The 24,769-nt window shown below is 41.7% G+C and overlaps 1 long non-coding RNA gene across 1 annotated transcript in view; it reads left to right on the forward strand.

Moving 5' to 3' along the window:
• The window catches only part of LOC140908144 (uncharacterized), a 70,913-nt gene extending 52,227 nt beyond the window's left edge, over positions 1–18,686 (forward strand). The window contains exon 3 of the long non-coding RNA XR_012157777.2: positions 18,613–18,686. This is a non-coding gene — a long non-coding RNA (uncharacterized LOC140908144). The remainder of the gene's footprint in view (positions 1–18,612) is intronic.
• The last annotated feature ends 6,083 nt before the right edge of the window (positions 18,687–24,769 follow it).

Genomic DNA, 24,769 nt, shown 5'->3' on the forward strand with positions numbered 1-24,769 from the left:
ACCTTTCAATTTTCCTATTGATGCCCATCTTATCCAATTTAACTAATAATTCCCCATGTGGCACAGTATCAAACGCCTTACTAAAATCTAAGTAAATTAGATCCACTGCGTTTCCTTTATCTAAAAAATCTGTTACTCTCTCAAAGAAGGAGATCAGGTTGGTTTGGCACGATCTACCTTTTGTAAAACCATGTTGTATTTTGTCCCATTTACCATTGACTTCAATGTCCTTAACTACCTTCTCCTTCAAAATTTTTTCCAAGACCTTGCATACTACAGATGTCAAACTAACAGGCCTATAATTACTTGGATCACTTTTTTTCCCTTTCTTAAAAATAGGAACTATGTTAGCAATTCTCCAATCATACGGTACAACCCCTGAGTTTACAGATTCATTAAAAATTCTTGCTAATGGGCTTGCAATTTCTTGTGCCAATTCTTTTAATATTCTTGGATGAAGATTATCTGGGCCCCCCGATTTAGTCCCATTAAGCTGTTTGAGTTTCGCTTCTACCTCAGATATGGTGATGTCTACCTCCATATCCTCATTCCCATTTATCATGCTACCATTATCCCTAAGATCCTCTTTAGTCTTATTAAAGACTGAGGCAAAGTATTTGTTTAGATATTGGGCCATGCCTAGATTATCCTTGACCTCCACTCCATCCTCAGTTTTTAGCGGTTCCACTTCTTCTTTCTTTGTTTTCTTCCTATTTATATGACTATAGAACCTTTTACTATTGGTTTTAATTCCCTTTGCAAGGTCCAACTCTACTTGACTTTTAGCCTGTCTCACTTTATCCCTACATATTCTGACCTCAATAAGGTAGCTTTCCTTACTGATCCCTCCCTTCTTCCACTCCCTATATGCTTTCTGCTTTTTCTTAATTACCTCTCTAAGATGCTTGCTCATCCAGCTTGGTCTACAACTCCTGCCTATGAATTTTTTCCCCTTTCTTGGGATGCAGGCTTCCGATAGCTTCTGCAGCTTTAATTTAAAATAATCCCAGGCCTCCTCTACCTTTAAACCCATAAATTCTTCAGTCCAATCCACTTCCCTAACTAATTTCCTTAATTTTTGAAAGTCAGCCCTTTTGAAATCAAAAACCCTAGTTGCAGATTTATTTTTGTTAATCCTTCCATTCAATTTGAACTGAATTAGCTCATGATCACTTGAGCCAAGATTATCCCCTACAACCATTTCCTCTATGAGATCCTCATTACTCGCCAAGACCAAATCTAAAATGGCATCCCCTCTAGTCGGTTCAGCAACTACTTGTTGAAGGAATCCATCAGCTATCGCATCTAGGAAAATCTGAGCCCTATTATTATTACTAGCACTCGTCCTCCAGTCTATATCTGGGAAGTTAAAGTCTCCCATGATCACACAGTTTCCATTAGTATTTACTTTATTAAAAACATTAAAAAGGGCTCTATCCATATCCAAATTAGATCCCGGCGGTCTATAGCACACCCCAAGCACTATCCCAGGGGAGGCTCTAATAGTTTTCTTCCCCAATTTAATTATTGCCCAGACAGACTCAGTCATATCCATTTCATCGCTTCTTATTTCTTTACATTCTATCTCATCATTGATATACAGTGCTACTCCACCACCTTTACCTTTATTTCGGTCTTTCCTAAACACACAGTATGTAGAAAAACTAGAATTTAAAAAAGAAATCTCCAGATCATGATGGATCAGATACTGATCCTGAGAAGAGGTTCTGGATATACAGAACTGCAGTTGTGGGAAGAGAACTATCCAGCTGCTAAAGCCAAGGATCACTGCTGAATGATTGAGATTTAAGATACATATCTAGCCATTGGATGTTCAAGTAGAGCCATTATGCTCATGGGGATGATAGAACAACCTGGACATGGAGCTACCGGAGGACACATCTATATTTATTCTTTATATTTACACACAGGACAGAGGAAGGGCACATGCCACTTGGTCTTATACCCTTCAGAGCTGTTCCTGAGCTAAGAATACTAACTGAGTAGTTAAATGAGGGAAGTTAAGAAATATGGCCAAAAACTGTAGGTGCTCAGGTTGAAAATTTTGGCCTGCAATTGCTGATATGTTAGTTTGGATAGAAACAGTATCATGGAAATTACTGCTGGAAAGGACCTATTACATGATCTAATTTACCCCCAATGAGCACTTATTGTGTTGCTACAGTATATTTTCTAGTGTCCAATTTTGTTTTAAATGTACCCAGCAATGGGATTCCAAAAACTCTCTTGACAGACTGATTCTCGGTCAGTAGAATTTAGTGGGCCAGATTACGGAGATCCTATGCTTACTGCTGAGCACTTACTCATGTCAGCACTTCCAAGCGTAGAAATGTGGAGCTGATGGGGACCTCAAGAGGCAGGACAAAGTAAACCTAGACCATCCCTGACAGGTGTTTGTCCAACCTGTTCTTAAAAACCTCTAATGATGGGGATTTCACAGTTGCACTTGGAAGCATATTCCAGAGTTTAACTACACTTATAATACTTAGGAAGCTTTTCCTAATATCTAATTTAAATTTCCCTTGCAGTAGATTAAGCAGATTACTGCTTGTCTCACCTTCAGTGGACATGGAGAACAATTGATGAGTCCTTTTTAGAACACCCTTAACATATTTAAGGACTGTTATCAGCCCTCTGACTTCTTTTCTTAAGACTAAGTATGCCCAGATTTTTAACCTTTCCTCATAGGTTAGATTTTCTAAACCTCTTATCGTATTGTAGCTTTGCCCTGGGCTCTCTCCAATTTATCCAGATCTTTCCTAACGTATGGCACCCAGAATTGGACACAGTACTCCAGCTGAAGCCTCACTAGTCCAGAGCAGAATTTGACAGTTACCGACGGTATCTTACATACAATACTCCTGTTAATACTCCCCATAATATTAGCCTTTTTCACAACTGCATCATGTTGTTGACTCATATTCAATATGTGATCCACTATAACTCCCAGATCCTTTACTGCAGAACTACCACCTTGCCAGTTATTCTTCATTTTGTAGTTGGGCATTTGATTTTTCCTTCCTAAATGAAGTACTTTGCACTTGTCTTTATTGAATTTCATCTTGTTGATTTCAGACAAATTCTCTAATTTGTCAAGGTCATTTAGAATTTTAATTCTGTCTTTCAAAGTGTTTGCATCCCCTCCCAACTTAGTGTCATCTGCATTTTATAAACATGCTCTCTACTTCATTATCCAAGTCATTAATGAAAATATTTAATAGTACCAGACCTAGGATTGACTCCTGCTTGATCCCAGTGGATACACCCTCCCAGGTTGACAGTGAACCATTGATAACTACTCTTTGAGTTTGGACATTCTACCAATTGTGCACTCACCTTATAGTAATTTCATCTAGCCTGCATTTCCTGAGTTTGCTTATGAGAATGGACCTATTTGAGTGTTTACTAGCATGAGTAAGGGCTTCACAGTCTGGCCCACTGTCAGGAAGTTAGGTATAATTGCTTGTGAGATGGAATGAAGTAAAGCAAACCACTGTGGGAAGGATGTTCGAAGGCACCTAAATGATTTAAGAGCACAAATTCCACTGACTGACTTTCAGCAAGATGTGTGTTCTTCAGTTCTTTTCACCTTGAAAATCCCACTTTGTGAGATAGATAACCCCAGCACTTTTTAACAAATATACCTTGTGTACAATTAATATGCTGAGAGACAAGATGCATGTGATTTTAACAGCAGACATAAAGTGTGTGTGTGTGTGTGTGTGTGTGTGTGTGTGTGAAAGAGAGAGAGATTTACAACAGTGCTGGAAAATTGTTCAAATTATTGGAAAAGCTCACTATAACTAATAAATGTTATCCAGTAGGAGTAATGCTCAATCATTCTAGTACTTTCAGTGAATATAATTATATTATTAAGATCTACTGATAAACTCCTATTTCTTGTTCAGTTCACCCTACCAAACTGGAAAGATCTCTTTAACAACTAGCCTAGATCGTGCAGTATAACTGCTAACTATGAATATGTTGATGTTGGAACCATAGCCAAAATAGTTCCAGATTCCTAATCACTTCAGATCAGAGTCAACCAGTATGAACCCTCTCTGACTCCTTTACATATCACATATCATTTTAGATCTATTCTATGAACTCTTCAAGTTCTAGCCCATCCCTACTTGTAAAGTCTGGTATACGTACATTTAATCAGGTCTTTAGCTATACTTTTCTTTCTGTATTTTTAAAATATTCAGCTGAACATTTCAACAACCCAAGCCAAATATTTTAACACACACAAAAATATATGATTGGGAATAATTTCTTTAATCCACAGAACAGATGTGTTAATTAGTGCCTGGTTCTGTCAGATCGATGTTCACATCACTGAAGTCAGTTGGCGTTATACCTGTATATCTGAGGATGGAACCAGGCCCATGTTCTCTAAAATGCTAAAAATATTAGCCAACCCCCTTGCCATATGCCATCAGTGCCTGGCAATGGGCCAGTCACCATGTTCCACAGCAGAATGTTCTTCCCTTGTTACTGCAATGCCATGTTGGCACAAAATTCTTTCTTCCCCTTATGAGAAAGTCTGAACAGCAGAAGAAAGGAAGGCATGAAAATCTGGTGCATTCTGATTACTAACAAGTTTGTAGTGCAGATGGTGTTTTAGAAACATATGAAGACCACCTGGCAGCTGCCAAAATACATGTAAGATGAGGGTGCAATTTCCAAGCACTGGATGTTAAGCAATCCTAGCACAGGCTGAAACATACAGAAGTGACCCAGCAGAGCCCGACAACAGTTGTCATTTGCATTTGAAAAAAGGGACGTGTACCTGGTAGTTAGGCCATAGCCATTGTTCAAGGAAAGAGCAATGCTCTAATAGTCACAATCAGACCGTGGATACAAGTAGATGAGTCAAAGTCATTGCAGTCTGGCCTGTCATGGTGTAAGGGCTAAGGAGACCTAGTGGATTGAGCATAGGCATATGAGCTAGGAACTCATATGAGTATAATCCTGTCTCTGCCACTATGGCTATGTTTACCCTGCAAAACTATGCCAACTGCCCCGGCTTTAAGATCAATCCCAGAAAATAATTTGGGAATAAGACCAATTTTGCAATATACTGTTTGGCCTTGGGCAAGTCCTGTAACCTCTCTTTCCAAATTTCTCCATCTGTTTAATTAAACAGTCACTGTTTATAGAGAACTATGAAAAATTATATGTAAGAGTTAGTGTCTGGCCCTGTTGCCTCTGTAACACATGGCCTGATCTAAACCATGTAAGTAGGTCTTGCTCCAGACCTGTGGAGTAAATGGCCCCCTCAGTAGCAGCCATTTGCTCCTAAATGGCCACTCAATCCTGCCCACTCCCTTGGGGCAGAAACACAAATAGTCCCTCCCCGCTTAGCTTAAACATATAGCAAACAGGGTAGGCATTTCCTCTTCAATGTCTGAACAGAGGTTTGTAGTGAGGGGAAATCATGGTCTCCATGGCTGAGTAACACTTGGGGATAATGATTAGATTACACGGTTGAGGGAGACAAGGTGGGTGAGGTAATATCTTGGACCAACTTCTGCTGGTGAGAGAGACAAACTTTTGAGCTTACACAGAGCTCTTCTTCAGGTCCAGAAAACCTACTCAGAGCTAAATACAAGGTGGAACGGATTGTTTAGCATAAGTAGTTAACACATATTTCAAGGGACCATTCAAGTTGAAGTGGCCTGTTAACACCCCCCAATTATAGGGGAGAAAAGAATTGAGGGGAAGTTAGCTGGGGGAGGGGGGTGTTGTTAGTGGGTTACAGATTGTTGTAATAAACAATAAATCTCCCCAAAAAAGCACAAGATCAAATCCGCACAGACACACCCCTGGAACCCCGACCTGGGATATTCTATCTACTACCCAAGATCCATAAACCTGGAAATCCTGGGTGCCCCATCATCTCAGGCATTGGCACCCTGACAGCAGGATTGTCTGGCTATGTAGACTCCCTCCTCAGGCCCTACGCTACCAGCACTCCCAGCTACCTTTGAGACACCACTGACTTCCTGAGGAAACTACAATCCATTGGTGATCTTCCTGATAACACCATCCTGGCCACTATGGATGTAGAAGCCCTCTACACCAACATTCCACACAAAGATGGACTACAAGCCGTCAAGAACACTATCCTCGATAATGTCACGGCTAACCTGGTGGCTGAACTTTGTGACTTTGTCCTTACCCATAACTATTTTACATTTGGGGACAATGTATACCTTCAGATCAGCGGCACTGCTATGGGTACCCGCATGGCCCCACAGTATGCCAACATTTGTATGGCTGACTTAGAACAACACTTCCTCAGCTCTTGTTCCCTAACGCCCCTACTCTACTTGCGCTACATTGATGACATCTTCATCATCTGGACCCATGACAAAGAAGCCCTTGAGGAATTCCACCATGATTTCAACAATTTCCATCCCACCATCAACCTCAGCCTGGTCCAGTCCACACAAGAGATCCACTTCCTGGACACTACAGTGCTAATAAATGATGGTCACATAAACACCACCCTATACCGGAAACCTACTGACCGCTATTCCTACCTACATGCCTCCAGCTTTCACCCTGACCACACCACACGATCCATCGTCTACAGCCAAGCTCTGCGATACAACCGCATTTGCTCCAACCCCTCAGACAGAGACAAACAACTACAAGAGCTCTATCAAGCATTCTTACAACTACAATATCCACCTGCGGAAGTGAAGAAACAGATTGATAGAACCAGAAGAGTTCCCAGAAGTCACCTACTACAGGACAGGTCTAACAAAGAAAATAACAGAACGCCACTAGCCGTCACCTTCAGCCCCCAACTAAAACCCCTCCAACGCATTATTAAGGATCTACAACCTATCCTGAAGGATGACCCAACACTTTCACAAATCTTGGGAGACAGGCCAGTCCTTGCCTACAGACAGCCCCGCAACCTGAAGCAAATACTCACCAGCAACCACATACCATACAACAGAACCACTAACCCAGGAACCTATCCTTGCAACAAAGCCCATTGCCAACTGTGCCCACATATCTATTCGGGGGACACCATCACAGGGCCTAATAACATCAGCCGAACTATCAGAGGCTCGTTCACCTGCACATCCACCAATGTGATATATGCCATCATGTGCCAGCAATGCCCCTCTGCCATGTACATTGGTCAAACTGGACAGTCTCTACGTAAAAGAATAAATGGACACAAATCAGATGTCAAGAATTATAACATTCATGAACCAGTTGGAGAACACTTCAATCTCCCTGGTCACGCGATTACAGACATGAAAGTTGTGATATTACAACAAAAAAACTTCAAATCCAGACTCCAGCGAGAAACTGTTGAATTGGAATTCATTTGCAAATTGGATACAATTAATTTAGGCTTGAATAGAGACTGGGAGTGGCTAAGTCACTATGCAAGGTAACCTATTTCCCCTTGTTTTTTCCTACCTCCCCCCTTTCACCGACGTTCTTGTTAAACACTGGATTTGTGCTGGAAATGGCCCACCTTGATTATCATACACATACACATGTAAGGAGAGTGGTCACTTTAGATAAGCTATTACCAGCAGGAGAGTGGGTTTGTGTGTGTGTGGGGGTGTGTGTGTGTGTGTGTGAGAAAACCTGGATTTGTGCTGGAAATGGCCCAACTTAATTATCATACACATTGTAAGGAGAGTGATCACTTTAGATAAGCTATTACCAGCAGGAGAGTGGGGTGGGAGGAGGTATTGTTTCATGCTTTGTGTGTATATAAAAAGATCTTCTGCAGTTTCTACAGTATGCATCCGATGAAGTGAGCTGTAGCTCATGAAAGCTTATGCTCAAATAAATTGGTTAGTCTCTAAGGTGCCACAAGTACTCCTTTTCTTTTTGAGAATACAGACTAACACGGCTGCTACTCTGAAACCTGTCAATAAATCTAGTGTCTCTCTTCAAATCTGTGATTTTTAGTGTCTAGCAAAGTTATGAATTTAAGCACTCAGGCTCGTCTTCAGAAAGTTTTGTGCAGGTTTCCTTTGAATGTGAGGACTGATAGGTCAGATATAGAGTGATGGGTTTGTGAAAAGAGTTCACCCACAGGTAATGTAGTGTTTTTGTCTTTTATCATATTCCTGTGTGAGTTCATTTGAGAGCTTAGTGATTCTCTGGTTTCATCCACATAGTTGCTATTGGTGCATTTAGTGCACTAGATAAGGTACACAACATATTGTGATAGGCAGATGTAGGGCCCATGGATCTTGAAAGGTGTGTTGTGGGGGGTGTTGATCATTGTAGCAGTGGAAATATGTCTGCAGGTTTTGCATCTGTTGTTTTGACAGGGTCAGGTGCCACATTGAGTTGGTGGGTCTATGTCTGTGTAGCGCTTGCTTCTGATGATGAGCTTGGATTGCTTAACAACCCCCCCCCCCAATCTCTCTTCCTGTGAAACACTGTCAAGCCACACAGTTAAGGCCACAGCAGTCAGGATGAGGGGAGGAGAGAGACTCTTCAGCAACCAAGCCTTCGGGGCTTTTGGCCTATTGTTTTCAGTGCCTGCAGTAACTCACACAAGCCCTGCAGAAAGGTGGGAGGCTCTGAATGGAGGATCTGCATAAAAGTGGTTGGAGGATAGGGGACTCATCTAATCAAGTGGCTCTGAACTCTGATCCTGTATAACAGGTGCAGCTCCCTTATGCATCCCCTTCTCCACCTGCCTGATGAGACTCCAGGTAGACTGGATGGGATTGGTTGCATTGTGTGCGAATAAGTGGCTACATTTCTGTGTAACCATTAGTCAAGATTATTATTTTTATAAGATAATGATATAAGATTTTTATAAAGATAAATGGTGGCATTTCTGTTGAAGCTGGTTCTATCCTCAATCCACCTTCACACTCACCCTTCACCAGCTCCTCAAGTCATATCCGCAGTGTTGCTTCTTGTGTACCTGAACTCTATGGGAGAACAGAGTCCTGTGATAGGATAAGACAGTATATTAGCTCCACTGTGACTTTGAAACCACAGAAAAAGGATTTGGGTCTGCAAAACGCTCATTTTGAAAGAAATTTGCATGCATGATATTATTTTTCTCCTTTTTTGGTCTCCTACATGGAAACTGATTTGGTTATCTCTGCTACACTTTGATCTGAAATAATGTTGTCTAGACATAACACAATCTTGCCCCATGCCCCCTACACATGTTATTGCATGACCAATTTGCTATATGGTACAATTAAAATACAATATTAACCTTGGTGAAGTATGTCTTGGTAAAAAAAAATAAATGGCAGAACATTTTAAACTAGGGCAAGATTTTTATAGAAGGATATTCTAAGAATCTTATGTATTAACATTTAGGCATCTGGTACAAATCACATTTATCTTACTCATAATTACATTTCTTTAATCAGAGAGGTCTCTTTTGAAACTTTATGCTTTTAAAGAGAATGCCTGCTTAGGGACAATTAAACAATAATAGTCAAACAGTTCACATTAATCAGCTGTGACTGATTTAAATAAAGCCTAATAGAAAAATAAGCACCAGCAAAAGGCAGGCAAACCTAAATGAAAGCTATTGCACAGAAAACAAACAAGTAAGCCCCCCCACCATCATCAACAAACACCTTATGAAATGTTTGACACCTTGTTGGTTTTTCACCTATAATTGGTCATTTTAGAATCTAGATATCCAGTGCACTGTAACATGTCATATATTGGCTTCTAGTGTTTACAGGGAAAAATAAAAAAATATACTTCTGGGACTAGCAATATCCACAAGTTTCCTCTTAAATATGTACAACACAATGGATTCTTAACAATAATTCCCTGAGAATGGTGCTTTTTTTGTTCGTTTTCTACCAGAGTGCACCCTTTACACTGAGAGAGAAAATGGCTTATTAATCTCCAAGGAATGACCAATTTCCAGCATAGTCACCCAACTGAACTGCTGATAATTTTTTTAAGCATTGGGAGTGCCATTCATTGCTTTTGTGGTTTTTAATAAGGTTAATCCCCTTCAAATGGGGCTCAAAAAGTCATTAGCTTCAGTCCATATACTGTATTTAACATTCACCTTCCAGTAGGTATGTTTCATGTCTCCATGTAAATCGCAAAGGCCATCATGTCACTGAAGATTTAGGACCTAAGGGTACATCTACAATGAAATAAAAACCTGCGCCAATGAGTCTCAGAGCCCAGGTCAATTGACTTGGGCTCATGGGGCTCAGGCTGCAGGGATAAAGATTGCAGTGTAGACATCGGGGCTCACACTGGAGCCCAGGATCTGAGACCCTCCTCCTTGTGGGGTTTCAGAGCCTGGGCGCCAGCCTGAGCTCGAATGTCTACACTGCAACTTTTAGCCCTCCAGCCTGAGCCATGTAGACATACCCTAAGTCTACTCTGTTTCCCTGCATCTGAGACTCCTGCCTGCAATTGACTTAGCTGCCTCCCTGCCTGAGGCTGTTCTGTTCTGTAAAGGTTCTTCTACTCTGCTCATCATCATAGAATCTGAGTACTATTGATGCAGTCTGGTCTATGCTAAAGGCAAAAAATGTCCTCTTCAAAAGCATTGTTGTCCATTGCTCAATGGTAGCAGCAAGGACTTTTCAGTGGCAACTTTCTGTTGGTAGAGAAACTTTTCACATGAAAATGGTCACAAATCTTGGTTACTTTGCAAAGAGACGGTAAAAATGCCAGAAAGACTACATACAGAGGTAATTCCTCTGGCAGAAATTCCAGCGAAGATCCCACTGCATCCAGCCATGTAGTCAGAAAGCAGCATCCTTTTCTGACCTGATGTCACTCTTTCCTACCCTCATTGCACTGTCGGTGCTTGTGTACTGCCTGGCCTTTATTTCATCTGGGAAATCAGTTAGTCCAAACTTATAAGCACTTTGCTGCATGGAGCGCCTCATCATCAATGCTAGGCATACATTAGTTCAAGTTCCCTGAGTGTTAATCCTCTGTTTGTCCAGCTTGCAGCTGCTCTGCAACAAAAAGAAACTCTCATAACAGGCTTGATTATAAATAGCATCCACTGGAACCAAGTTGTCTGTTCATGTCCATCCAGACTACAGCAAGCATTGAACTCACACACTAACCCAACAACCACCCCGTTGTGGTTGCTTTAGCCACACTTAATGGGGGTCTAAATTTAAGTAGCGTAGAATGCTATGCTACTTGCTAGTCAGTCATTCATAACATACATTCCATTGCCAGCTTTGTCATAACAGTATCTTTGTAAGTCAGGGATCAAATTCATAGATTATATTCTAGTTCAGGGTTTCTCAGCCTGTGGGTAGGGACCCAAAACTGGGTTGCCAGAATGTTTCAAAGTGTCGTGTGGCAGCTCCTGTGGCTCCTGTCCCACGGGGTTGTCTGGGCTCGCCTCCCAGCTCCAGCCACTGCAACCTCTGGGGTCCCAGCACCACTCAGGTTTAGCCCAGCCGTCATGATGATGGGAGTCTGGGGAGGCTAAATTTGAGTGAGTGGCACTGCAACCCCATGAGCCAGGTCACAATTCTACTCACATAAATTTGGTCTAGTCAGGGGGATGGGGCCAAACTTGAGAGGCGCTGCAGTCCAGGAGATTGCAACACCTGGAGCGGAGAGCCAAGCCCAGCCAGCCCCACAGCTCAAGAGCGGCAGGTGCCGCCACTGTGGAGTGAGTGCCAGGCAGGACGCAACCTCCACTGTGGGCAGGATCCCACCACACCACTGCAGGACCTCCACCCCCAGACTATTTACTGGGTCATGACAGGCCATAAACATTTATAAATGGGTCCTGAGCACAAAAAGATTGAGAACCATTGTTCTAGTTGATTTCTAGTTTCACTGAATTTGGGAGGAGGGTTTGATGTTTGTGACGATTATAGCAGTTAGTTTTTAACTGACATACTTGAAATGATGCAATAGAATTTTTTTCATTGTAAAATGAGGTGGTTATATCATGTGAGCATCCAAAATTAAAAAAAATAAAAACAAGGTGTGACCCTTTCCTACTTTTCCCGGAGTTGTAAAGAAAGTGCATCTTTATGTCACTAGTGAATTAGAACAGTGGCATTGTCCACGTCGCCTATTAAAGGAAAGTTTAGGAAGATAGGCACATATAGTTCATCCACATTCTGGGCATAAAGACTTTTTATGGTGAAAAATCTCTCTTCAGTTAACTGGTTTTCCAGTCCAATTAAGGCTGCAAACAGTCCTTTCTGTAAGTAATTGGAAATGTCCTTTACAATGAATTTTACTTTCTGGTCAAAGTGTCATTGTAATGCACAGGGTAACTTCTGTTAAAATTGGTGTAGTGGTTTTATGGCCTTGTTAATTATAATATAACACATGTAACAATGACCAAGTAAAGGCTTAAATACAACAAAAGCGACCTCTTCTAGCAAAATGGTCACAATTAATTAAATGTGGAGGAATTAATAAATGCTGCTTTATATTATAAAAAAAGGTCCCTAGGATGGGGATGCTAAGTAATTATAGACATTTGAAGTAATTATAGACATTTTACAGATTGGAAAATTAGAACACACAGAGATTGTTTACCATTTATTATTATTTGTACTATATTACTGGACCATCTAGAGGTCACCAGCTGAGATCAGGGGCACCATTGTGGAAGGCAATGTACAAAGACAGTTTTTGTCATGAAAAAATTACATTCCAGAGGGACAAGACAGACATAGGGAGGCCTCAGCTGAAGTACTGTGTCCAATTCTGGGCACCACACTTTAGGAAAGATGTGGACAAAATCGTGAGAGAGTCCAAAGGAGAGTAAATAAAAGGATAAAGAGTTTAGAAAACATTACCTAAGAGAAAAGGTTAAAAAACCGGGCATGTTTAGTCTTGAGAAAAGAAGACTCAGAGTGGACCTGATAATAGCTTTAAATGGATTCTCAAACTGTGGGTTGGGACCCCAAAGTAGATTGGGACTGCACTTAAATGGAGTTGCCAGGGCTGGTGTTAGGCTTGCTGGGGCCCAAGCCCAAGCCCGAGCTCCACTGCCCAGGGCCGAAGCCGAAACCTAGGGCTTCAGCCCTGGGTGGCAGGGCTCAGGTTACAGGGCCCCCTGTCTGGGGCTGAAGCCTTTGGGCTTTTGGCTTTAGCTCCCCCACCTGGGATGGTGGGGCTTGGGCTTTGACCTGTCCCCCCCCGTCCCACCTGGGGTCATCTAGTAATTTTTGTTGGCAGGAGGGGGTCACGGTGCAATGAAGTTTGAGAACCCCTCTAAAGGCTGTTGTAAAGAGGACTGTGATCCGTTGTTCTCCATGTCCATTGAAGGTGAGATAAGCAGTAACCTGCTTAATCTGCTGCAAGGGTGATTTATGTTAGATATTAAGAAAAATTTTCTAACAACAATAGACATTCATTAGTAGTAGTTTATCGGTGCCCTTTTGCCATGTTGCTCCTAAGCGGCTGTTGCTTTTACGAAGAGTATCTGATCCATTAACAATAAATAGGTGCCAAATATTGACAGAAGTATAGAATGGTAAAATATAAATTGTTAACACAATTGCAAAAGTTGAAAAAGGGACAACTTCTCCACTCAAATATTAAATCAAAATTATAATACTGTCTTTATCCTGTTTTGTTTGCTGATATCTTTATCTGAGATAGTCTTTTGACTTGGTTATGCATGAACTGCTGTACAAGGACAAGATTTAGAATATCTACGTTTACAGAAATGTAGTTGTATGTACAAGGTTTAAGGGATCCATCACCATTGTCCTGGGTGAGCTGCCAAGGCACCATGGTTCAACTATTTGTGACACTGTGATATTGGCTATTGCCACATATTTTCCTGACTCAGAGCTATATAGGTTGATGGGACTATAAGGGTAGAGTTAAGGCTGTTTGTCATCTAGTCAAAACTTGTAATGGTGGAAAAAACTACACTGAAAGGCATTTGAAGCTAAAAATCATGTGGCTGTTCATAGAAGTGTTTTCTGACAGAGGTTCTCAGTTCTGTAAATAAAATCTTCTTGGGATTATTTTCAGGTTATTTGTCTGGAGCTCATGCAAGGAGACTTTATTTATTTTATGCATTTATATATAATTTCTCTAAAATAATGTTTTAAAATTGCCCAATAGATTATATTAAACCATAAAGGAAATATTAGGTTTGCTGCTTCTTTTTTCCTTTGTAAGAGAGGTACATGTGACTTATTGTCTTTGGTAAATGAAGTAAAGTATTGTCAGTTTGAAAAAGAATGAAAAATTGAGAGGAATTTAGAAATGCATTATAGGGGTGTGCAGAAATTTGGAGAAGGTATGTCATGACTACCATGGTGTTTAGAATTCTAATGTCAGGATCTGAATGCCACAGACACTTGAATGAAAAGTGTGTGTCTGGGGGCAGGGGGGAGGAAAGAGAGAAATAATTGCCTCCACTTTAACCATTAATTTTCTTCTAAAGCTCATTATCCCTAAGCATACTGAACACTACTTTCTTTGGAGGAATCAATGCTAGTTGACCCCACTTGTAGTGGCCATCCATATTTTTGTCAATTTATTTTGTACTGGTCTGTATAACTGAACCCAGTACTGGAACAATGACAATATGTGGAATAGTCAAAAGGGTGGCTAGAGTATACATACCTTCATTCACTCCCATTGTCGCTTCCTTTTTTTAATCCTTCTGCATAAAGTGAGGGGAGGCAATGAAAAGAAGGGCTGTCTGTGTACCTGCTGCTTGGCTCTGTGTCACTGAGTGAAGCTGAGGAGATGTCAAGCCAGCGAGACTGTTCCAGCATTCCTTCTTAGTGCTCACTTTAAGGAATTTTCTTTTCTCCTAAGTGCACAGACAGCATTAATGACTCTGCTGATGTTTTGACTTAATGTCAAGACCTTTCTATTTGGGCATTAAAATGAATTTTTCTCATCTTACCAGGAACTCGTTATCCCACTCTCTCACCGTGGCACCAACAGCAAAGGGGATGGTTGTTTAGTGCAATAGCAGTGGCAGAATAAGGATATTCTGTGATGATGCGATTATAAGACCATTACAGTTTGAGATTTCAGTGGCATAAGGTACAAGACTATGGAGGCTCTATTAACATGGAGCCATTAGGATGTGAGAATAAAATGGCAAGAGTTTCAGGGGTCTGGGCAAAATGTAGCCTGTGTGGGTGAATAGGAGGGAATAAGAAAAGGAGTACTAGTGGCACCTTATAGACTAACCAATTTATTTGAGCATAAGCTTTCGTGAGCTACAGCTCACTTCATCGGGTGCATTCAGTGGAAAATACAGTGAGGAAATTTATATACACACAGAATATGAAAAAATGGGTGTTATCATACACACTTACACATACATACACACAGGAGAGCGGGGGGGGGATGAAAACCTTTTGTAGTGATAATCAAGGTGGGCCATTTTAATTTTAATATTGCGACCTTTAGGTCTGAGATCGAGCGACCAGAGGTCCTTGCAACAAAGCCTGTTGCCAACTGTGTCCACATATCTATTCAGGGGACACCATCATAGGGCCTAATCACATCAGCCACACTATCAGAGGCTCGTTCACCTGCACATCTACCAATGTGATATATGCCATCATGTGCCAGCAATGCCCCTCTGCCATGTACATTGGTTAAACTGGACAGTCTCTACGTAAAAGAATAAATGGACACAAATCAGATGTCAAGAATTATAACATTCATGAACCAGTTGGAGAACACTTCAATCTCTCTGGTCACTCGATCTCAGACCTAAAGGTCGCAATATTAAAACAAAAAGACTTCAAAAACAGACTCCGAGAGACTGCTGAATTGGAATTAATTTGCAAACTGGATACAATTAACTTAGGCTTGAATAGACACTGGGAATGGATGTGTCATTACACAAAGTAAAACTATTTCCCCATGTTTATCCCCCCCCCATCCCGCCACTGCTCCATGGACATTCCTGTTAACTGCTGGAAATGGCCCAGCTTGATTATCACTACAAAAGGTTTTCTGCCCCCGCCCCCGCTCTCTTGCTGGTAATAGCTCATCTTAAGTGATCACTCTCCTTACAGTGTGTATGGTAACACCCATTTTTTCATGTTCTGTGTGTATATAAATCTCCTCACTGTATTTTCCACTGAATGCATCCGATGAAGTGAGCTGTAGCTCACGAAAGCTTATGCTCAAATAAATTGGTTAGTCTCTAAGGTGCCACTAGTGCTCCTTTTCTTTTTGCGAATACAGACTAACACGGCTGCTACTCTGAAACCTGTCATTATAGGAGGGAATAGAAAATTTTATTAGGTCAGTTTCAAAGAAATTATACATGTGCAGCCATAACAAAGCTGTATACAAAGTGGAGGGCAGTGATCTGATGAGATGACTACGGAGGGCCTTATGGAGTACAGACCGAAGGTCTTATCCTGTAAGTTGCTGAGGGAGTCAACTCCCATTGATATTGGTGGAATTTCAAGGCATACAGCACTCTTCAGGATTTGGCTGCGAGCAAACTAGAACTGGGAGATATTAGGGTCCAATGCAGCAAAGCATGTGCTGAAGTCCATCTGAAGTCAGCAAAGAATTTGATAACCAGGCTTAAATCTGACTGAAGTCAATGTGATATAAGCATTACTTTAAAGTTAAGCATGTGCTTAAGTGCTCTGATGAACAGGAATGAACTTAAGCATATGTTTAAATGTTTTGGTGAATCAGGTCCTAGAAGAGGTAAAGGAGCTCCCTTTTCATTTTTTAAAAAATTCTTCATTTCTGTGGCTTATAGAGCCATGGTTTATTTTCATTAATAAAGGAGGGAACGTAGTTCAGGAGGCCATACTGTAAACCCTCAGCCCCATGAATCTAGTGCTGAACTGAAATAAGTAAGGGTATGGCTTGTTTTCTCCTCATCTCTTGACTATATCGTTAGGTCGATATTGTTATTTAAGACTAATGTAGGACGAGAAAATAGTTTCATTGCCAGCCAATGGAGACCCTATAACAATGCCACAGTGACTGAGACTATAATGATGTACTGTACAATTACAATGGCAAAAGGAATTCAGTGGTAGTCTATGACCCCATGATCATACCATTACAATACAGTCAGAGATGTGAAGTTATTATGGGGAAACTATTTCATAGCAAGTCTGTAAGGACCTTTTGATGACGCCATTATGAAGCCTTTTCAGTGTAAGGTTATGATGGCAAAATGGTTTCAATGAAACTGCATTATGGTTTAAAAACAGAATGAAATGGTGTCAGTGGAAGTTATTCCTCTTTTGAAAATCAAAGAAAATTAAACAGAACCCACTCTCTGCACACCAAAACTAGCAAACTTTAAAATTACCCAAGATTGACACCAGATCTGGGTGGGGGAGGCAGGACCTTGAGCTCTTGTCAATAAGCAGTTAAGGTTTCCACTCTAGTTATCTAATAGGAAAATGTGGTTGCACTAATTTCCAGGGTCTTATCACAATCTTAAGTGAATCAAAATGAAATGTTGCCACTGTGATAGTTTTAAATTAAATAGCATCCTTCTGCATTCTCCTTGCTCTGTTACAGAGTATTATGCCATGATTTCTTGCTTTTCTCATGTTTGTAGTGTGTCTGACTTTTACTTGCTCTGATAAGTGTAGCTTTGTCTTCCTTTTAATAAAAAAACTAAAATTCTGTTGCCACTGCCAGTCTCAGATTGTGAGTGACAACTGAGACCGACTGCCTTGGTAAATAACATATTTCAAAATCAAGTGAAAATTCCAACAGCTAAGATTCACATCTCACCAGTAATATGGTCACTATTCATCTGGTTTGAAATCTAGGCCTGATCTGATCACATAGATTAGCACTAAAAAGTGCTATTGGTAGAGGAAAGTATAGAGAATAGAATGGAGACTAGCGAAGCACTACATTGCAACAGAACGATGGGAACAGTGGTTCCATCAGGGGTGCATCTACCCAACAAACATAGCAGTCTTAGCTATGTGGCAGGACAGCTGCACCTTGTGAAGCCCCATTGAATCTGTATATCCATTTTTCAGCATGGAAGCTGTAGGCCCTAATTCTGCAAAGACTTACGCGGGTGCTTAACTTTACACACAGCAAGGAGTCCCACTGACTTACTACTACTCATAGTGCATAAACTTAAGCATGTGTATAAGTCAGAGCCTCCGAGTGTAAGCTTCTCAGGGCAGACAGGTTGTCTCTTAATTGTCTGTAATAGCCTGTGCACTTTTATGGTGCATATAAATAATAGTGAGGGTGGCAGCATTTTCTAAAACTGCATAATATAATATATTTTGGACACCATATTTTTGGAACCAATTTAACTCAAAAATAGTTGTAAGAATGTTTGCCTACAGGTATCTATCATAGCATCAGATATTTTGCTAATGTAACTTGATTTGCACAATGGGGTGAAACTTATGTCTCTGCTTATCATGCTGGCTGATATGGTATAAAATGGCACTAAGTCATCATAACAAGTAGCCGAGATGCTGTCATTTTCCTGTATAGTCTTACATAACATAATGAGCACATGTATGTTAACCTTTTCCCATGTTACAATCACTACTTAAAACAAGGGCTAGATCCTTAGCTTGTGTAAATCACCAGTTGAGGATCTGGCCCAATATTTATAACATGTCTGTTTTTTCACTTTTTCAGGTGCGTGAAGTTAATTATTCCCCGGAGAAAAGAATCTTCTGTCATTCATCAACATAATTATTTTTAAATCATTTATCACACATTTGACTGCAGACTGTAAGTTTTGTATGTATTTCTTTCTTTGAGTTTGCAATTAATCTACTAGAAGGCTAAAAAGATTACGATTGTTGGTTTAAAATATCAGCAAATTAGAAATATTATCCATTCCTTTTGTCTGAAATGAGATGAGGTGAACCATCTGTGGCAAATTTTGAAAAGCCAAATGTGTGATGGTCAAAGGTCTGTGGTTAAGTTGAATATTTAGAGGGAGTTCAGAGATGAGTGATGAAAATGATTAGGGGTATGGAAAAGTTCTCATGTGAAGAGAGACTGAAAAGATTGGGATTAATTACTTCAGGGAGGAGATGAGTAGAAGGGATCAGAATATACAAAATAATGAATGGTACTGAGAAGTTGGACTGAGAATATCTGTTCTTCCTGTCTCATAACACAAGAGGAATAGGACATTCAATTAACTAGGAAGGCAGCAAATTAAAAATTTATACCAGGAAATATTTTTTTCACACAATGCATAATTAGATTGTGGAACTCATTGCCACAGGCTAGCCAAAAACTTAGTAAGATTCAAAGAGGTATTGGGCTTTTATATGGATAACAAGAAAATCAACAGTAGTAATAGTAAATACTTAAAGAACAGTGAAAAAAGTTTGAGAAGTAATGTAACACCACATGCTTCAGGGTTTTAGCCAATCTCTAACTATTGGGGTTTAGGAGTTGACTCCCCTAGGAGACAGATTATCCAACATCTACCTACTGCAGGGTTTCTTGTACCTTCCTTGAAGGATCTAGTGCTGGCCACTGCTGGAGACAGGATACTGGAGTAGGTGGACCATGAGTCTGATCCAGTATGACAATTCTTATGTTCCTACAGTCTTCTTAAGTGTGTGAGCATCACATGGGGAGTCCAAGATTGCTAATATTCTTAAACAATTCACTATTTCTTCCCTTCCTGACTTTGCACCAACATTCAGACCTCCTGCCATTTTGGAACAACCCATCACTCAACATTTTTCCAAGCACCATATTGTGGGGGAAATTGCTATTAACCTTGCTGTTGAAACTGAACCCATCCCATTCTGCGGCAAAATCTATGCACTATATGCAACATATACAAAAGCTGTAACGCAAGAGGCCTACAGGCCTGTATCCTGTAAGACTTGGCTTAAGCTAAAGCATTTACGTATGCTAGGCTGTGGCACTTGACCCAGATAATAGACTAGGCCAATCTCTAACTAAAAAAGAACCAAAGTGCCTCCAGAAAAGTCCCTAGCTGTCCATTATGTGCACCCTCCACCCTGCAAAAGTCCCTAGACAAAACGCTGCCACAGCAAACCACAGATCTTGATAAGATCTTGATAATAACACGGTGCATCAGCACTGTGCTAATTATGAAACTGCCCTTCCATTAATTCCTTATAAGGCTGTATTAATAATGCTTGAGTGGTAAGGAAATGTATCATTTGGCTTGAATTTGGACCAATATAAGTCTGATATATATAGATTATATATTATAGGGGCAGGGCAGAGAGAGACTAGGGTGGCACCTGTGTGTGACCATCTCTATCTCCCTCTCCCTGCATGCTTGTATTCAATAAAAGACCTCAAGCTGTTTGAATCAAACAGATGGTGTGACTCGTTTTCCACAAAAATTTGCGGGCTCGTCCAGGATCCACCGTATACCATCCATGAGTGTATACCATCCACAACCGCAGGCTGTTTCCCTTCGAACCCAAGGCACCATGTAAAAGGTAAGAGACCTTTTAAATCTCTACATTGGGTTTTCGTTGGAGAACTGACTGTAGGTTCTGGAATTGGGTGAGTTGCTTGCTGGATCTGAACTTTATTATCAAACAGCTCTGCCGCCTTCAGGTAGGCCAGAGAAGTCACAAAGGTGGCTGTCTAGGACTTAGTCTCTGTGTGTGTGTGCCAGTGTGAAAGTAAGGGTCACAGAAAGACGCCCAGAGCCCTCTGCGAAGCTTTGCTAGTGACCAGAGGTGTCTCTAAAGCAAGCTCTGTGGCCCCAATGGAGAAGGGCGGTAAAAGCCCTGGCCAAGATGGGCTGTTTCTGCATGGCTTGACTGGCGAAATGGACCCTGTCTAAGGATAGGAAAGTGTGTGTGTCCCTATTTTCCATCCGTGGATGACCCTAATTCTTTGGCCATTGACCGATCCTACATCTCGCCTTATGTGATAAAGCATGCGGCTTTAGCCAATGCTCTTTGCTACAGGGGGCTGTGGGGAAGGTCATAGGCTAGGACCACTGACTGGTCTTACATCTCACCTGATGTGATAGAGCATGCAACACTAGCACAGGCTCTTCGCCAAAGGGGGTGTGAGAGGGTCATGGACATCCTCTGTAAATTTTCCTTGTACAAGTGTGTTTCCCTTAACTTCTTTCCTCATTCCACATTTCCTGTAAGTCTTTCCTGTGTGAGTGACCCAAGTGAAAGTGAACCGGGGACTGGGGGCCGAACATCCCCCAGGAAGGTTGGATACTTGGGGGCCAGAGGATCCAAGGGGATCCCTGCCTTGCCAGGAACTGTTATACTGGGACACCAGGAACTGGGGAAATGGGGGCCGGTGGGTCCAGAGGGATCACTGTCTCGCCAAAAGGCCTAGTCCTTTCACTTACAGGTTTCTGGAAAAATGGAATCGGTATACCAGGGATGATTCAAAATTACGGTCTCCCCTAGAGGGAAAGTTTTGACCTTGACAAGATTGTGCACCTCAGAGGCGCACTTCTGGCAAATGTTTGATGCATATTTCAATTGGTATGGAGAAACAGAAAAACGGCACCAAGAATCTCAAAGGAGGAGTTTCAAGGACTCCCATGAAAAACTTAAAACACAATTAAGGGAGACAAAAGAGAAATTGGGTTTTCCAAGCCCCTGCTGTCCAGCAGATATCTCTCTACCCTTTAAGGCCTCTTCGGGGGACCCCCTCAGCTCCATCTGAAGATCCTATAAACATATTTAAACTGCAGTGGGGGTGGGCAATATTCCTAATCCCCACCCCATCTCTTTACCTCTGACCGTTTCTATCGGTCCTCTGTCTGACCATCATGCCTTCCTCCTCAGCCCTTGCTCACCGGGAAGAGGCTTGCTGTGTAAATTAAAATGTACATGGATGCTCCAAGAGGGAAACCGACCCCAGCCCTTCCTCGTTGCAACAGGAAGTGCTGGCTAAGGTTCCCCCTCCTGCTTGTGGGCTGATCATGCTGATCAGGTTGGGTACACTGAGTCCGCCCAACTGGTTAAAATTCCGCCTGAACCCAGCAAGGCCCCTTCTTAAAATTTGCCTGAATCCTCTCTCAAAATAGGCCAAGGAAGAAATTTGACCAGTAATCACCTCCTTAATTCAGCAAGGAGTCATTATTCTATGGTCAGTGAGCGTAACTCCCCCATTTCACGGTGCTGTTAATGCTGCTGTTCTCCCTACCTTTCACGTTGTCCCTAGCCCTGCTACTATCCTTTTCGGCAAAGCACCGGTGCTGAGGGGTTGTTACAGCCTCAAATAAAGGGAAGGTTGTATTAAGTCTGGACATAAAGGATTAAGGTTATTGTTAAATAAGATGCATCTAGATATGAGGAATGAATGTGTGTGTATGTAAATAGGTGTGTATAAATAAATAAAAGGGGGGTTAGTCAAAAAGTCCACCCTCCTTGCTAAATTGGTAGTGAAACAATGCCTGTGCCCATGAAAAGAAATAATGCAACAAGAAGAAAAAAAGGATCCGGCCCAGACCAGCAGGCAACCACAGTAGAGGAAGTTGAAAGAAAGAAAGTGAGAGGTTAACTCTGTAGTTACTGGAGGAAATTAAGCAGTGAAACTTTGTACAAATGTTAAAAGAAGGTGTTATGAAAAGAAAGGATGTGACTTGTTTTTCACAACAATCCCTCCTGTCCTTCAAAAACATATACAAACCTACTGTTCCCCATAGCCTACCAATGATAATACCCATGTACCGGTCTGTGCCTGCTCACTTTATTGTTCAAGGACTTGTTTGCGAGTTTCAGACCATAACATCTTGAGGTAGGCCTCGTGTTCGGTCTTTGTGTGCAGCACAATATGCCATGCACAGCTACGGTGCTATATGAATAACGATAATGTCTCAGTTTGCCTAGTTAGCGTTAATCTATTTGACAATCATTCTCTTTGGTTATTTTTGAATATATTCTTTTATTTTTCAGAAGGTACAGTAAAAAAAAAGCAACCAATTCTCACTCCCCTACTGGTTATGCTTGTTGAGAACTTGTCTTACCATTTCACTAAAGCTGTCTGAAAATTTTCAAAATGTGCAGTTTTGGTGAAATCTTTAAGCAGAGTTTTTCCACAAAAATTAGCTGTAAGTTTTCAATAACAATTTTTGTGATACCTTCTTCCTTTTTTTCAACCTGTTCTAGAGCTGGTAAAAGCCATTCAGAATATAAGACTACATTTTGATGATTGATTTTGACCAGCTGCACAACTAATAATCTTCGAGTAGATGTAGTTGTGTATTCTACTTCAGTGTGTGTGCACCCAGTGCACTGGAGCCAGAAAACTTTACCTAGCAGTATTTGTAGGGGTGGCACTCATGCCCTGCGGCACTAGCCCATCCCTTGGCCATATAAGGGGCTCCCTCAGTTCCTTCTCACCCCCTGTGGCTACAGTCAGAGCTCTGTGTGGTGTTTTCACCTCACACTTTCAGTGTCAGATTTCTGAGAATTTTTTCTTGTATTTAATAGTGAGTTAGTAGTACCTTAGGTTAAGTTTAGTGTTAGTATAGTATTAGCTAGAGTAGTTGGCTGCCCTGTGTGATGCCCTCACCAGAGTTCAAGCGTTGTCCATTTTGTGGGGAGACCAGCCATGACAGTGATCCCCATCTGAGGAGCTTATTGTGTTTTGGTGAAGGACACATTAAAGAACAATGCTCCATCTGCAAGTTGTGCACAAAGAAGACTCAGGTGGCGAGAGACTTTCACCTAAAGCAGCACTTGCTGGAGCTGCTCTGGTAGCAAGGACCTTGTTTGATCAGTGATTGTCTTGGATCCAGCAAGTGATGTCCCTCTGCCCTCAGGCTCTGGTGTTTCACCAAGGAGGAAGAGAGGTTGTTCACCTACATCTAGTGTGGTAAGGATGAGGGCCCATAAAATGAACTGGGCAGACTCCTTTCACACAGGATGAAGCAGGTCTGTACAACAGCTCCTCAGTACCACTCCAACATCAGCAAGAGCCTGTACCATTGATTCCAGTTCTGTCCATGAGGTGTGTGCTGAGTCCAGTATGGATGACAATGGTGCCAACTCCAACTGTCTCCATCTTAACAGCATAACTGGTGCATCAGACTTGCTTTGCCTTGAAGTCCTGGACTCTCCAGTGCTGTTCTCTGATGCCATGGCTTCTACTGCCTAAATCCTCCATGAGCCCTTGGCATGAGCCTTCTGTCCATGTCACAGAGCTGCCGTGTTTGTCAGCACCATAGCTCACACCACCCAAGACTCACTCTGTGGAGTTGAGGCTGATGCAGAGTCTGGCATTGAAGGCCCCCTCGATGCTGGTGAATCCTTCAGTGCTGCTGTTGTCTTGGAGGCAGAGCCCTTTCTTGAGTTCAGTGCTGCCCTTCACCTCAGTGCCGATACCCCTCTTGGTACTGCATGGGAGTGTCTCTCATTCAGTATTGCCAGTGCCAAACCCACATTGCTCTTTGGAACCAATGCTGCCCACATATTGGGACTCAGATGAGTCTCTCTGTTTGTTTGCCTAATTGGGGCTGGCTCCCCCGTTGTCACCAGACAACCTCTGAGATTCATCAAGGTCCAATTTGGTTTCATCATCCCTTTCATAATCGCCTGGGAGGCACCAGAAATTGCCCTTGGATCACCACTGTAGTCAGGACAGAGGCTCTTGAACTGGTGCTTACTGGTCATAAATGCCTTACTTGTATGCCCAGTGGCCTTCTTGGAATCTTTGGGATGTTCCTCGTCCATAAGGTCCCACTCTTTGACCCGCTCCAGGGCAAGATCACTGGTCATGATGGTGGCTCCTTCTTCCAAACCACCTCAACTGCATGTGACCGCTAAGCCCATTCTGTTGGAACTCTGGGGTTATTCTGACT

Source organism: Lepidochelys kempii, chromosome 3 (genome assembly GCF_965140285.1).
Source record: "Lepidochelys kempii isolate rLepKem1 chromosome 3, rLepKem1.hap1, whole genome shotgun sequence".
NCBI classification, from domain to species: Eukaryota; Metazoa; Chordata; order Testudines; family Cheloniidae; genus Lepidochelys; species Lepidochelys kempii.